The 12,583-nt window shown below is 48.0% G+C and overlaps 1 pseudogene; it reads left to right on the forward strand.

The window, feature by feature from the left end:
• Nucleotides 1-782: 782 nt before the first annotated feature.
• LOC136660751 (5S ribosomal RNA) lies at nt 783-902 on the forward strand (annotated as a pseudogene).
• Nucleotides 903-12,583: the final 11,681 nt, after the last annotated feature.

Below are 12,583 nucleotides of genomic sequence, written 5' to 3' on the forward strand. Positions count from 1 at the left end.
CTCTATCATGTACCCTTTTTGAAAAAAAAACAAAAAGGGCATATCATTTGCCTACAATGACATGAACATGTGTCCCAACCACACAGACAGCATAACATGGGACTAGCACTTTCCTCCAACCATGCAGGAAAGAGGAAGGAAAAGAAGGATATTAGGCCTGGGCCTATCCTGTAATGACTTCATGAATGATGTGGCAGTTGCACATGTTTTGCTAACGGAAATAAGCCCGTGTTGCGCATAACTCGAGCTCAGTTGCTTGACATGGCACAATGTACCCATTCAAGGTCTGAAAATGGCACATTTTGACCCTTTTCTTCCAAAAATAGTTGACATAAAGATGAGCACATAACCACAGTTCTGCTAGGCCATGAGTCGTGGCTGTCACATTGCAAGTTTCCCCACTTTGACCCCACATCATCGACACCCACCAGCAACTCACCATGTGACAGGATCATCGACCTTCCCAGATGGGCCTGGAGTCCCAAGCAATCAACATCAGTCTTCACAGGACTCCTGAAATCCATCCCAGACATCTGTGACCTCACAACATTGTGCCATGTTGGGGGGAAAAATATCCACCTTCTGACAAGTTGAGGATCGCTGGATTGCGTCTTTCTAGCAAGTTCTCCTTGCTGATAAAATTGAGGATGGGGAGGACTCCTATATGGATACAAATGCCTTTGACACAGAGGTGGGCAGAGTTCGGTTGGGGGGTGGACGGGATATCCGGCCTGTAAGAGCCTCAGTCACCTGGTAGCTCCTTCTCCATTGTAACAATCTGTTCCTACAGCAACTGTTACCCTGCACATGCCTGATCTCGTCTGATCTCGGAAGCTAAGCAGGCTCAGGCCTGGTTAGTACTTGGATGGGAGACCGCCTGGGAATACCGGGTGCTGTAGGCTTATACCATGATCTCGGAAGCTAAGCAGGGTCAGGCCTGGTTAGTACTTGGATGGGAGACCGCCTGGGAATACCGGGTGCTGTAGGCTTATACCATGATCTCGGAAGCTAAGCAGGGTCAGGCCTGGTTAGTACTTGGATGGGAGACCGCCTGGGAATACCGGGTGCTGTAGGCTTATACCATGATCTTGGAAGCTAAGCAGGGTCAGGCCTGGTTAGTACTTGGATGGGAGACCGCCTGGGAATACTGGGTGCTGTAGGCTTATACCATAGTCTTTCGAGACTGAAGGTTGCCGACCATAATCTGTTCCTTAAACCTTTCTTCTGTGCACATCCACACACAGCAATTTGTGTGTATGCGCACAGAAGACAAAGGGCACGTCATCTGGCAACTGTGCTAAGACGGAGCATGTTGGAGTCACATCTTGTCTGGGAGCAGTGCAGGTCCAAAAAACCTGGCTGAAAGCAGGAGAGAAAGCAAGAAAGGAACACAGGCTAATGTCCTCTACAAAAATTACGAGCATAAACACACACGGTTCTCTGTTTGAGTCCTGCAATATGACCCTCAGGACCAAACATTTGGTCTCCTCCATTGTGACATGTCCCTGACATCTGAGTCACAGCCAAGACCCACAGGCCATAAACTGGTTCACATAAATTAGAGGACAGTCAAAGATACCTTAAGATCCATCTCAGCCACTTGCAACTTGAAGCTTGATAATCAAGACGCCAACTTAGGGCGCAATCCTAACCCCTTATGCCAGTGCTTTCCAGTACTGGCATAGCGGTACCAATGGGACATGTGCTGCATCCTGCAGTTGGGTGTCACTCACAGAGGCCTCCTCAAAGTAAGAGGATGTTTGTTCCCTTACCTCCGAGCTGCATTGCCCTTACGTCAGTGCTTATGTCAGGGGTTAGGATTGCGCCCTAAGTTATTTATAGGGTGCTTAACCAGGGCTGCTTGGTAAGATCACATCACCCCAATTCATTCCTGAATTGCATTGCTTGTCCGTTTGTTCTGGGCTCAGTTCACAATGTTGCTTATGACCCTGAAAGCCCTAAATGGTTTGGGACATGCAGGGCAGCCCAAGAACTGTTGTCTGAGGCAGCATGCCAAAGGCCATACTCCTTACCTGGTGATGTGCCAGCTACTTGACTCTCTTTTCCTGGACTAGAAAAGGAAGAGGGGGATGGAGCAGAAGAAGCATGAAGGAAAGGAGAGTCGCTCTAGGCTACCACTCTTCTCTTCCACTCCACTGTCTACTTCCTTTCCCACACCAGGAAGTGAAAGGAAGGGGAGCGGCACTGGAGATGAGTGGGTGGACAAAGGGGTGCCAATGAGGCAGCCATCTCAATTGGCCTAACAAATGGGCCAATCCTGGGGTCATGGATATCTTAGTCTCCTCAGATGTGTGCCTTCCTATGTACTTTTGACAATTCCAGTCTTGTTCTGGGTGCCATTCTGCTGAGAGGCATAATGAGCACTGACCAGCAGCAGAACCTTTTTGGTGGTGCTGCCGACCTTGGAGAAAGCCCTCTCTGTTGATGTTTGGACGGTCCCTATCCTAGAGGCCTGGGGACAGGTTAAAACCTGACTTTTTAAATTCAAGTTTCGGTGGAGAGGTAGGCTTGTCAGCTCTGATAGGAGCGATTCCTGGAGACTTTCCAACCTGATCGTGCTGGAAATCCTTGAAGGCCTTGCTCAAACCTCCAGGCTTGCTTTCAGTAGTCATCTGGCGATTGATGCTGATTTCTGGAGACTCTGGACCAGTCTTGAAGAGTCAGAAATCCTTCTATAGTGGAGGAAGGCAACCAGTAGCTCACAAGCTACTGGTAGCCCTTATGCCTGTTTCAGATAGCTCGCAGCAGACAAAGGGCTGCAGCCACCTCCTCTACAACTGACTGTCCTGCAGCTGGTCACTTGGGAGGGAAGGAGGAACTCCTTGCTTGCTTGCTTGTCCCTCTCCATGTGGTGTGCATGATTGTGGCGGGCTTCTCTCTCCGACTCTCTCCTCCTGGCCGGTGGTGTTTAAAGGAAGGAAGAGCCGAGTGAGGATTCTATCAGTAAGGAACTCAGGGGGGCACCTTTGGGGGTGAGAGATCTGGGGGCTGATTGTGTTTTTCCTTTACCACTGCTCTGTTACGTGAAAATCCCCTTTTCTCTTCCAAGTTGTGATTTTATGGACTAAAATATCATGCAGGCCTAAAACTTCTCATACAGGCCACAAAGGAGTCAAGTCACAAGCATTTCTCTAAGGACACTGGAAGAGTAAATCCATTGTTTAAATGTCTTTATGGTTTAAGTCAATCACTGAATATGCAAACACCTTAGGGGAGAAAACTCTAGCAACAAAGGCTCTAGCAGCAAAGACTCCAGCAGCAAAGTCTAAATCATTGTATTACCTAACCTCCACCTAAATCATTGCTTATTGTTAACTCAATCACTGCTAAGCTATATCTTGACTCCAAATTCCCTGCAGTGGCAACAGAAAGCAAGCTACACCCCAGTGTGTGTAGTGAGCATAGGCATCCAGAAGGCCACATCCGGGTCATTCAGGTCAGCAAAAACCCTTGTTATCTAGCCTGCGATCCTGAAGTTTCCAAAAGGTTAATATAATAATTCCCCTTAAAACATAACAGCCCTTTTTGGTTACAGCTGTGTGTGGGCTACTCACCTCTGTTGGCTCTGAGATCCCTGTTCCATGTTAATTTACATGGTGAGTGAATGAGTGCGCTACAGTCCAGGAATGGGGCTGAGCTGTGTTGCTCCTGGACTGATGGTGTTTTTCTGAGAAGATCCTGGGGTGAAAAAGAGAAAAACGATTTGATTTTACCACTGCTATGTGGGCTATTCTGGGTTCTGTTTTAGCTTATAATTTAAACCAGAGCTTAATAGGAACATGCTTTGGATGGCAGGAACATGGAGCTGCCTTTGTGTGTGTGTGTGTGTGTGCAGAGTGCAGTGCATTTTGGGCAGCACCCTTGGGTGTCTCCTTGGCTTCTGGAATACCTGGGTGTCTCCTGGGTGCTTAAAAGGCAAACAGATGGTGTGTTTCAGCTTTCATACACCCTAAGGAGCTGGTGGCTGGGCCAGTAGCAAGAATGGCCAAGGTTATTTTTCATGGCTGTTATGTTTGTGTTGCCATTTCATCACAGAGCTTTGCACTCATTTCTGACTCCTCCTGAGATATCACCTCTCTAGTTGTTGGCAACCTTCAGTCTCGAAAGACTCTGGTATCGCGCTCTGAATGGTGGTTCTGGAACAGCGTCTAGTGTGGCTGAAAAGGCCGATTTGGGAGTGACAATCCCTTCCACACCGGGAGCAAGTGCAGTCTGTCCCTGGTCTGTCTCCCTGGCTATGGGCCTTCCTTCTTTGCCTCTTTGCCTCAGTCTGTTGGCCAAGTGTCTCTTCAAACTGGGAAAGGCCATGCTGCATAGCCTGTCTCCAAGTGGGCCGCTCAGAGGCCAGGGTTTCCCACTTGTTGAGGTCCATCCCGAAGGCCTTCAGATCCCTCTTGCAGATGTCCTTGTATCGCAGCTGTGATCTACCTGTAGGGCGCTTTCCTTGCACGAGTTCTCCATAGAGGAGATCCTTTGGGATCCGGCCATCATCCATTCTCACAACATGACCGAGCCAACGCAGGCGTCTCTGTTTCAGCAGTGCATACAGGTAGTGGATTCCACAGGTAATGTTGTTCCTTGCATACTTGCAACCTTTTGGTGGACATCCATCTACATCAGCCATTTTCAATCTTTTTCAGCTCATGGCACACTGACAAGGCACTAAAATTGTCAAGGCACACTACAGTTTTTTACTTACATTAAATTACTACATTACAATTAATCTTAAATTAACAAAATTAATACAATTAAATCATTACATGACCAAAAAATTCACAACAAGCTAGGAAAGGGAAGTATATGTGGTTTCTGAAAAGGAGGAAAAAATGTTTTGAAGTCATTGAAAACATTGAAAAATGTTGAGAAGAGGAGAGAGAAGTATCAGTTGCCTGCTTGTGTATTTGAGAAAAAAAGAGTGCAACCAAAAGCCCAATCCTATGCATGCCTACTCAGAAGTAAGCCCCATTATAGTCAATGGGGCTTACTCCCAGGAAAGTGTGGATGGGATTGCAGACCCAGAGCCCAATCCTATGCATGCCTGCCCAGAAGTAAGCCCCATTATAGTCAATGAGGCTTACTCCCAGGAAAGTGTGGATGGGATTGCAGACCCAGAGCCCAATCCTATGCATGCCTGCTCAGAAGTAAGCCCCATTGTAGTCAATGGGGCTTACTCCCAGGAAAGTGTGGATGGGATTGCAGACCCAGAGCCCAGTCCTATGCATGCCTACTCAGAAGTAAGCCCCATTGTAGTCAATGGGGCTTACTCCCAGGAAAGTGTGGATGGGATTGCAGACCCAGAGCCCAATCCTATGCATGCCTGCTCAGAAGTAAGCCCCATTGTAGTCAATGGGGCTTACTCCCAGGAAAGTGTGGTTGGGATTGCAGACCCAGAGCCCAGTCCTATGCATGCCTACTCAGAAGTAAGCCCCATTATAGTCAATGGGGCTTACTCCCAGGAAAGTGTGGATAGGATTGTGGCCCAGAGCCCTTCCTCTAAAAGCCCCAAAGTGCAGGGAGGGTCGCTTTGGGAAGCTGCAGGCAAACTGGCAAGGAAAAGGGACTTTCAAGGACCCTTTTCAGCCAGCCAGTCCTTAGGTTGGGGGCCTCAGCAGACTGGCTCATGATGTACCTGCTTGCCCGCTTCTGGCTCCCTCTTCTCACTCACTCAGCAGCTCCCACCTCCTGGTTCCTCCAGTCTTCTCTGGTTGCCCAGTCAGCACCCAGGCAGGCCACAACCTCCTTCTGCCCAAACCTATGCATGTCTACTCAGAAGTAAGCCCCATAATAGCCAATGGGGCTTATACCCAGGAAAGTGAGGGTAAGGTTGCAGCCTGAGTCGTGTGCAGTAGCAGGGGCAAGCTCCAAGCGGACTCCCTTCTTTGTGCTGCCTGCGCCTGCCGCGGGAGGCTCAAAGCAGCTGCTGTATCAAAGCTGCTGCTGCCTCCCTTCTCTGATCCCACGGCACACCTGAGGCAGCCTCGCGACACACCACTGTGCTGCACGGCACAGCCGTTTGAAAACCGCTGATCTACATGCTAGATGGAGCCACCTCAACTTACATATCCCTCCAGTATCCAAACTATATGTTTTTCACAAATCACAAAGCAAGCTTCTCTTTGTTCTTTCCCAGCCTTTGGAGTATCTTGGCTCCAAACTTCCAGCAAAGCTTGAGCACCCTGGCTCAACTTTCAGGCAGCTGAACTGAGGTTTAGTGTGTACTTCCACTTAGGCTGCAATCCTATCCGCACTTTCCTGAGAGCAAGCCCCATTGTCTACCATCAGATTTACTTCTAAGTAGACATGCATAGCATTGGGCTTTTAGTGTGTACGCTCCCGCTCCCTCCCTCTCTCTCTCTCTCACACACACACACACACACACATCTCCAGTGAGTGCTAAACCCTTTTTAGCACCCTTTTAGCATGTATGCCTGAGATAACACACTCTAAACCCTTTTTAGCATAGGGTCGCACTGTTCAAACACAATTTATCTTTAATCTGCTTTTTAAAAAGTATGCCAATAACGGAGAATCTGATTTGTACTACTCGATACATCACAGTAGATCTTTGGCAGTTTGTCATTTTGTTAAGTAGTTCACATATATCCACTGGTTGCCTATCCCTGTTGTAGAGGATGAAGAATGTCACAGCAATAGGCTTACAGGGATAGCCTTCAGTTTGGATTTGTGTTGTAATATTGGCTTCGTGCTTCCCTTGATTCTATTGCTGTTTTATACTCTTTTTCAGAAGCTAGTGTGGGTTGCCTCAGTGGCAAGAAAGACAGGATATAAACATTTTCAAAAGAATGCTGGTTTATCCCAACTTGTGTCCTGCTTTTTCATGTCAAGGACAAGCCAAAGTGGCCAGCTGATAACAGGAGAACAGAACAAGAAACCAAATGAACAAACACAAACCAGAAGAACTAACATCTGCAATAAACCAGCCCATAAACATCATGGTGAGCAATAAAAGCCAGCAGAGTGTGTGTGTGTGTGTGTGTGTGTGTGTGTGTGTGTGTGTGTGTGTGTGTATGGGGGGGGGAATAGTAGATAAAATCCATACACACCACAAAGCAAAGCAAAATCATTGTAGCCAAAGGTTGTCTAGAAGGAAGAGCCAGGTTTTGGCTTGGTGGCTGAAGGGGTATAGCGTTGGTGCATGCTGGGGTGTATAGTACGTGTGCCTGGGGTGTATAGTACGTGTGCTCCTCTTGAGGAGCAGGCATTCTGCAAATCGTCCATCAAAAGTAGAAAAACAATCTGTTTTGTTCTGCACCTAGCAGTGCCTGTGAACATGGCTGAAGCACTGTTTGCTGGGAGATGTAGTTTGCTATCCCAGAAAACAGGAATGAAGAGAGATTTGGATGGAAATCCCAGAAACTTGAACCCAGAGCCAATTCTCTAGAGCAATGGTTCTCATACATTGAGCACTGGGACCCACTTTTTGGAATGAGAATCTATCAGGACCCGCCGGAAGTGATGTCATAACCAGAAGTGACATCATCAAGCAGGAAAACTTTTAAGAATCCTGGGCTGCAATCCTACCCACACTTACCCAGGAGTTAGTCCCATTTACTGTCATTGTTAAAAGGATATGCATAGTAGTTTGTTAAAAGTAGAGGTCTGTAGCCTTTCCCCAAATGCAGTCACATACCATGGTAGCAACCAGTCTAATATGTTAAAAATAAAATTTTGAAATGAATGGGGACCCACCTGAAATTGACTCGCAACCAGCCTAGTGGGTCCCAACCCACAGTTTGAGAAACACTGCCCTAGAAACATAGTGTTGGAAGGATCCCTCAAGGCCATCTAGTTCAACCCCCATCTAGAAGCAGGCAAATCCTTTCTAGAGCAACCATTCTCTAGCATGTCAAAGGAAAATGGGCAACAGTAGTTAAAAGGGCAGAACCAACCTGAACGCAGAGAAGAGGCTATAACCATCAAGAGAAGTTATCAGTCAATCTAGTCGGAGGGTGTTGCTGCCAGTCCAGCAATGGCATTATGCAACGAGGTGGGGAAAATGGGGACACAAAGTCATTGTGGCGGCCTGGGTTATGCCAGGTCACAAGGCTAGAAACTAGATGATGTTTGTTCCGGGAGATGCAATGCGCACGATACGGTCCTGGTTATTTAGAAAAAAAAGTTCTGCCACAATGCAAGGCTCTATAGCAGGGGTGCTCACACTTTTTTGGCTCGAGAGCTACTTTGAAACCCAGCAAGGCCCGGAGATCGACCAGAGTTTTTTTTACAATGTTTGCGCCATCATAACATTTTTTGAATGTGAGCATAAACTGGCATGAAGATCCCCCCCTTCTTAGGGTGAATGTGATCATAAACTGGCATGAAGATCCCCCCCTTCTTAGAGTGAATGTGATCATATACTGGCATGAAGATCCCCCCCCTTCTTAGGGTGAATGGGATCATAAACTGGCATGAAGATCCCTTCCTTTATTAGGGTGAATGGGATCATACACTGGCATTAAGATCCCCCCTTCATTAAGGTCCCCAACGTGCACTCTTTTTTGCAGTATTTGCTCCATAAGACGCACACACTTTCCCCCCCACTTTTTTGGGGGGAAAAGTGCGTCTTATGGAGCGAAAAATACGGTACTTTCAGTTCTCCTGGACATTTTTTCTTATCCTTTCCCAACTCTCCAGGAGGTGAGCCCTCACTGCTTTCTGCCCCAGTGATTAAATGGGAAAAGAGAGCTTTCTATCAGGAACTTCTTAATGGGAATTAAGTGCTTTCTTTCCTGGGGAGCAGGACACAGGAAGGAGGAGTTGGCATCCTTCAGTCTCGGAAGACCATGGTGTCATGCTCTGAATGGTGGCTCTGGAACACAGTGTCCTCTCCAGTGCGCAAAGCCTGGGTAAAGTAGGTATGGAGGATAGGCTGTTACCCATGCAGCAAATCCCCCCTCTCCACGTCGCTGAAATGGTCCAATGGAAAGGCAGAGGCCAATACGGTTGGTTCAAGCAGCGTCGCAGGAGTTGCCAGAACGTGACTGCATTCAGCCATGAACTGCCTCAGGGACTCCGGCTCCGGATTTTGCCTCAAGGTTGACTCCTGAAGACTTTTCCATAACTGGATGTAGCCACAAGGCAGTGGAGGTTTGGGATCAGAGTTTTCCTTCTCTCAGATGAGCTGCCTTCCCAGGCTAACGGGTCCCATCTACCCGGTGACTGTTTAGTCGCCTCTTACGACAAGTACAGCCAAACTGAGGGCTGGCCCATCTAGTCCAGCTTCCTGTATCTCACAGCGGCCCACCAAATGCCCCAGGGAGCACACCTGATAACAAGAGACCTGCATCCTGGTGCCCTCCCTTGCATCTGACATAGCCCATTTATAAAATCAGGAGGTTGCACATACACATCATGGCTTGTAACCCATAATGGATTTTTCCTCCAGAAACTTGTCCAATTCCCTTTTAAAGGCATCCAGGCCAGATGCCGTCACCACACCCTGTGGCAAGGAGTTCCACAGATCAACCACACGCTGAGTAAAGAAATATTTTCTTTTGTCTGTCCTAACTCTCCCAACACTCAATTTGAGTGGATGTCCCCTGGTTCTGGTGTTATGTGAGAGTGTAAAGAGCATCTCTCTAACCACTTTATCCTCCCCCTGCATAATTTTGTATGTCTCAATCATGTCCCCCCTCAGGCGTCTCTTTTCTAGGCTGAAGAGGCCCAAACGCCGTAGCCTTTCCTCATAAGGAAGGTGCCCCAGCCCAGTAATCATCTTAGTTGCTCTCTTTTGCACCTTTTCCATTTCCACTATATCCTTTTTGAGATGTGGCGACCAGAACTGGACACAATACTCCAGGTGTGGCCTTACCATCGATTTGTACAATGCGAATGTTGTAATGTTGTACTAAGTGCTAATGTTTAAGAAAGACTCTCCTTTGTGTACTATACTACTCACCCTTGTGCAGCACGATACATGCTTACAACATACACAAACCCACCTTCATTCCAAGATGATTAATTGGCGAAAGATTATTCCATTTTAATTAGCCGGCTGATTAGTATCAGTTTGTCCTCCTTGATCCCAGCTGATGGATCTATCCCTATGCTTTCGTTGCTGCTATTAATTTTAATGTAGCAGTGAAGATAACAATGCTTTACACAGAGTGAGACCAGTCCCTGCCCCGAGGGGCTTACAATCCAGGTCAGTGGACTCCCCTGAATCCCCTGCTCCACAAAATTTTTGACCCTAGGAAATGGTCGTTTCCCCGTGGTTGGTAGCTTATTTTTTATTTATTTCAAAGTACCTGTGCTGCATTCTGGGGTGGGGGGGCAGTCACAGAGTTCTCCCCAAGATAAGGGAATGCTTGTTTCCTTAGGGCTGCATTGCACCTGCACTAGCGCTGGAAATTTGGATAGGATTGGGTCCTAGGTGACTTCCCCTGGTCCTCTGTCCCACTCTGCCTGAGTGCCACATTTCAGCTTAACGAGATTAATCACCGTACCCATCCCCCACAATATCTGGACGCAAACCAGTTTCTTCTTGCGTCCTGATATGTACTTACGCACTGATAATGCACTGCATAAAATATTGATAGAATCATATGAACAATCTTCCCCTGGGGGCTGGGGATAAGAATAGGCCCTCAGTCTGGCTGTACTTGTCATAAGAGGCGACTAAACAGCCACTGGGTAGATGGGACTTGTCAGCCTGGGAAGGCAGCTCCTCTGAGAGAAGGAAAACTCTGATCCCAAACCTCCACCGCCTTGTGGCTACATCCAGTTATGGAAGAGGCTTCAGGAGTCAACCTCGAGGCAAAATCCGGAGCCGGAGTCCCTGAGGCAGTTCATGGCTGAACACAGTCACGTTCTGGCAACTCCTGCGACGCCGCTGGAACCAACCGTATTGGCTTCTGCCTTTCCATTGGACCATTTCAGCGACGTGGAGAGGGGGGATTTGCTGCATGGGTAACAGCCTATCCTCCATACCTACTTTACCCAGGCTTTGCGCACTGGAGAGGACACTCTGTTCCAGAACCACTATTCAGAGCTCAATACCATAGTCTTCCGAGACTGAAGGATGCCAACAATATGAACAATCACAAAATGATTGCTTTTTTGCAGTGTTTTATTATCAAGCCATACAAGTAAACATTGACCCAAAAAAAAAAAAAAAGACTACACAAAAAACACTACACAAATTGCCATGTGCTTTGGGCAGCCAAACCTGTCCACTGAGGTCAAGAGGGTGGGGTGAAGCGACCAGGTGGGTTCAGATGGGGTCCCCCAATCATGACATCATCAAAGCAAAGTTATATATTTCCCAGCCCAGAGGAGGTCTTTGAAGTTCTCTGCCAATTGCCAGAGTGGACCCATTTGTTGGGAGCCCAGCGAGGAGCACCGGCTTGCTCTCAACCACAAGTGCAAGGACTGGGGCTTCCTTCAGCAAGGGAAGTAGCTAAAGCGATGGACCAGGGGTGCTCACACTTTTTTTTTGGCTCGAGAGTTACTTTGAAACCCAGCAAGGCCCGGAGATCTACCAGAGTTTTTTTTTACAATGTTCGCGCCATCATAACATATAACATTTATGTGTACAATGTATGTTGGTGTACCTTGAGCCCCACTGAGTATAACAGGGCTTACTCCTGAGTAGACATGCCTAGGATTAGGCTGTGAGGCTGCAATCCTAGCCGCACTTACCTGGGAGTAAGCCCCACTGAGTACAATGGGCCTTACTCCCGGCGTTTCCTCCCAGGGGCACCTGAAGGGGGGGGTCGGCACTCCGCGATCTACTCATTTTGCCTCGCGATCTACCGGTAGATCGCGATCCACCTATTGAGCACCCCTGCTATGGACCATCTAGCGAGATTGTGATCAGAGATTTTGGTTGCTAACCCTCCACCCCACCCCCAAGCCACGGTATTTCCCTTTTCAGGGCTTCCTCCAGGATAGAGGGAAGGGCCATGTGGCACTTTTGCAACAACTCTGATTTGACTTTTAGTATCACCAAATTTCACTTGTTCAGAGGTGGGAGACCACCATCTGCCATAGAGGAGGACTCGGTGCAGGCTGGCAAAAGCATCCATCAGCCTGACTGGCCTCTTGGGCCTTTAGATCTGAGCATCTCAGGGAGGCAGTGGCATAGCTAAAGGGGGTGCAAAGCACCAAGCTGTGCAGGGAGCCTCACCGCAGCTCGGAGTATGCCTCCATTTTGCTTCCACCACCTAGAATGGCTCCGAAGGGGAGGGGCCCTTGCACGCTGCGGTGAGGCTCCCTGCAAAACTTAGTGCCTTGCACCCCCTCGAGCTACAACACTGCAGTGATGTTCCAGTGGTGAATTTCTTCCTTCCTGTGGGCACCTTTGCAAGCAACGTGTTCTAACATTTGACAACCCTGATTTTTCTATATCATGGGGAGGTGGAGTGGCAGGCCCATAGCCCGGATTCTAGAGGTGGGGGGGGCGACTATTTTTTCAAGGGGGGCAATGATGTCAGGTATCTATACTGGTGGGCAAAATGAAAGGATAAGTCTGGAGAAACCTCAAATACCCGAAACTCCCCCAAATGTCATGAAGAGAAAATGATTTGGGTTTTTTTTTTTT

Source organism: Tiliqua scincoides, chromosome 9 (assembly GCF_035046505.1).
Source record: "Tiliqua scincoides isolate rTilSci1 chromosome 9, rTilSci1.hap2, whole genome shotgun sequence".
Classification (NCBI taxonomy): domain Eukaryota; kingdom Metazoa; phylum Chordata; class Lepidosauria; order Squamata; family Scincidae; genus Tiliqua; species Tiliqua scincoides.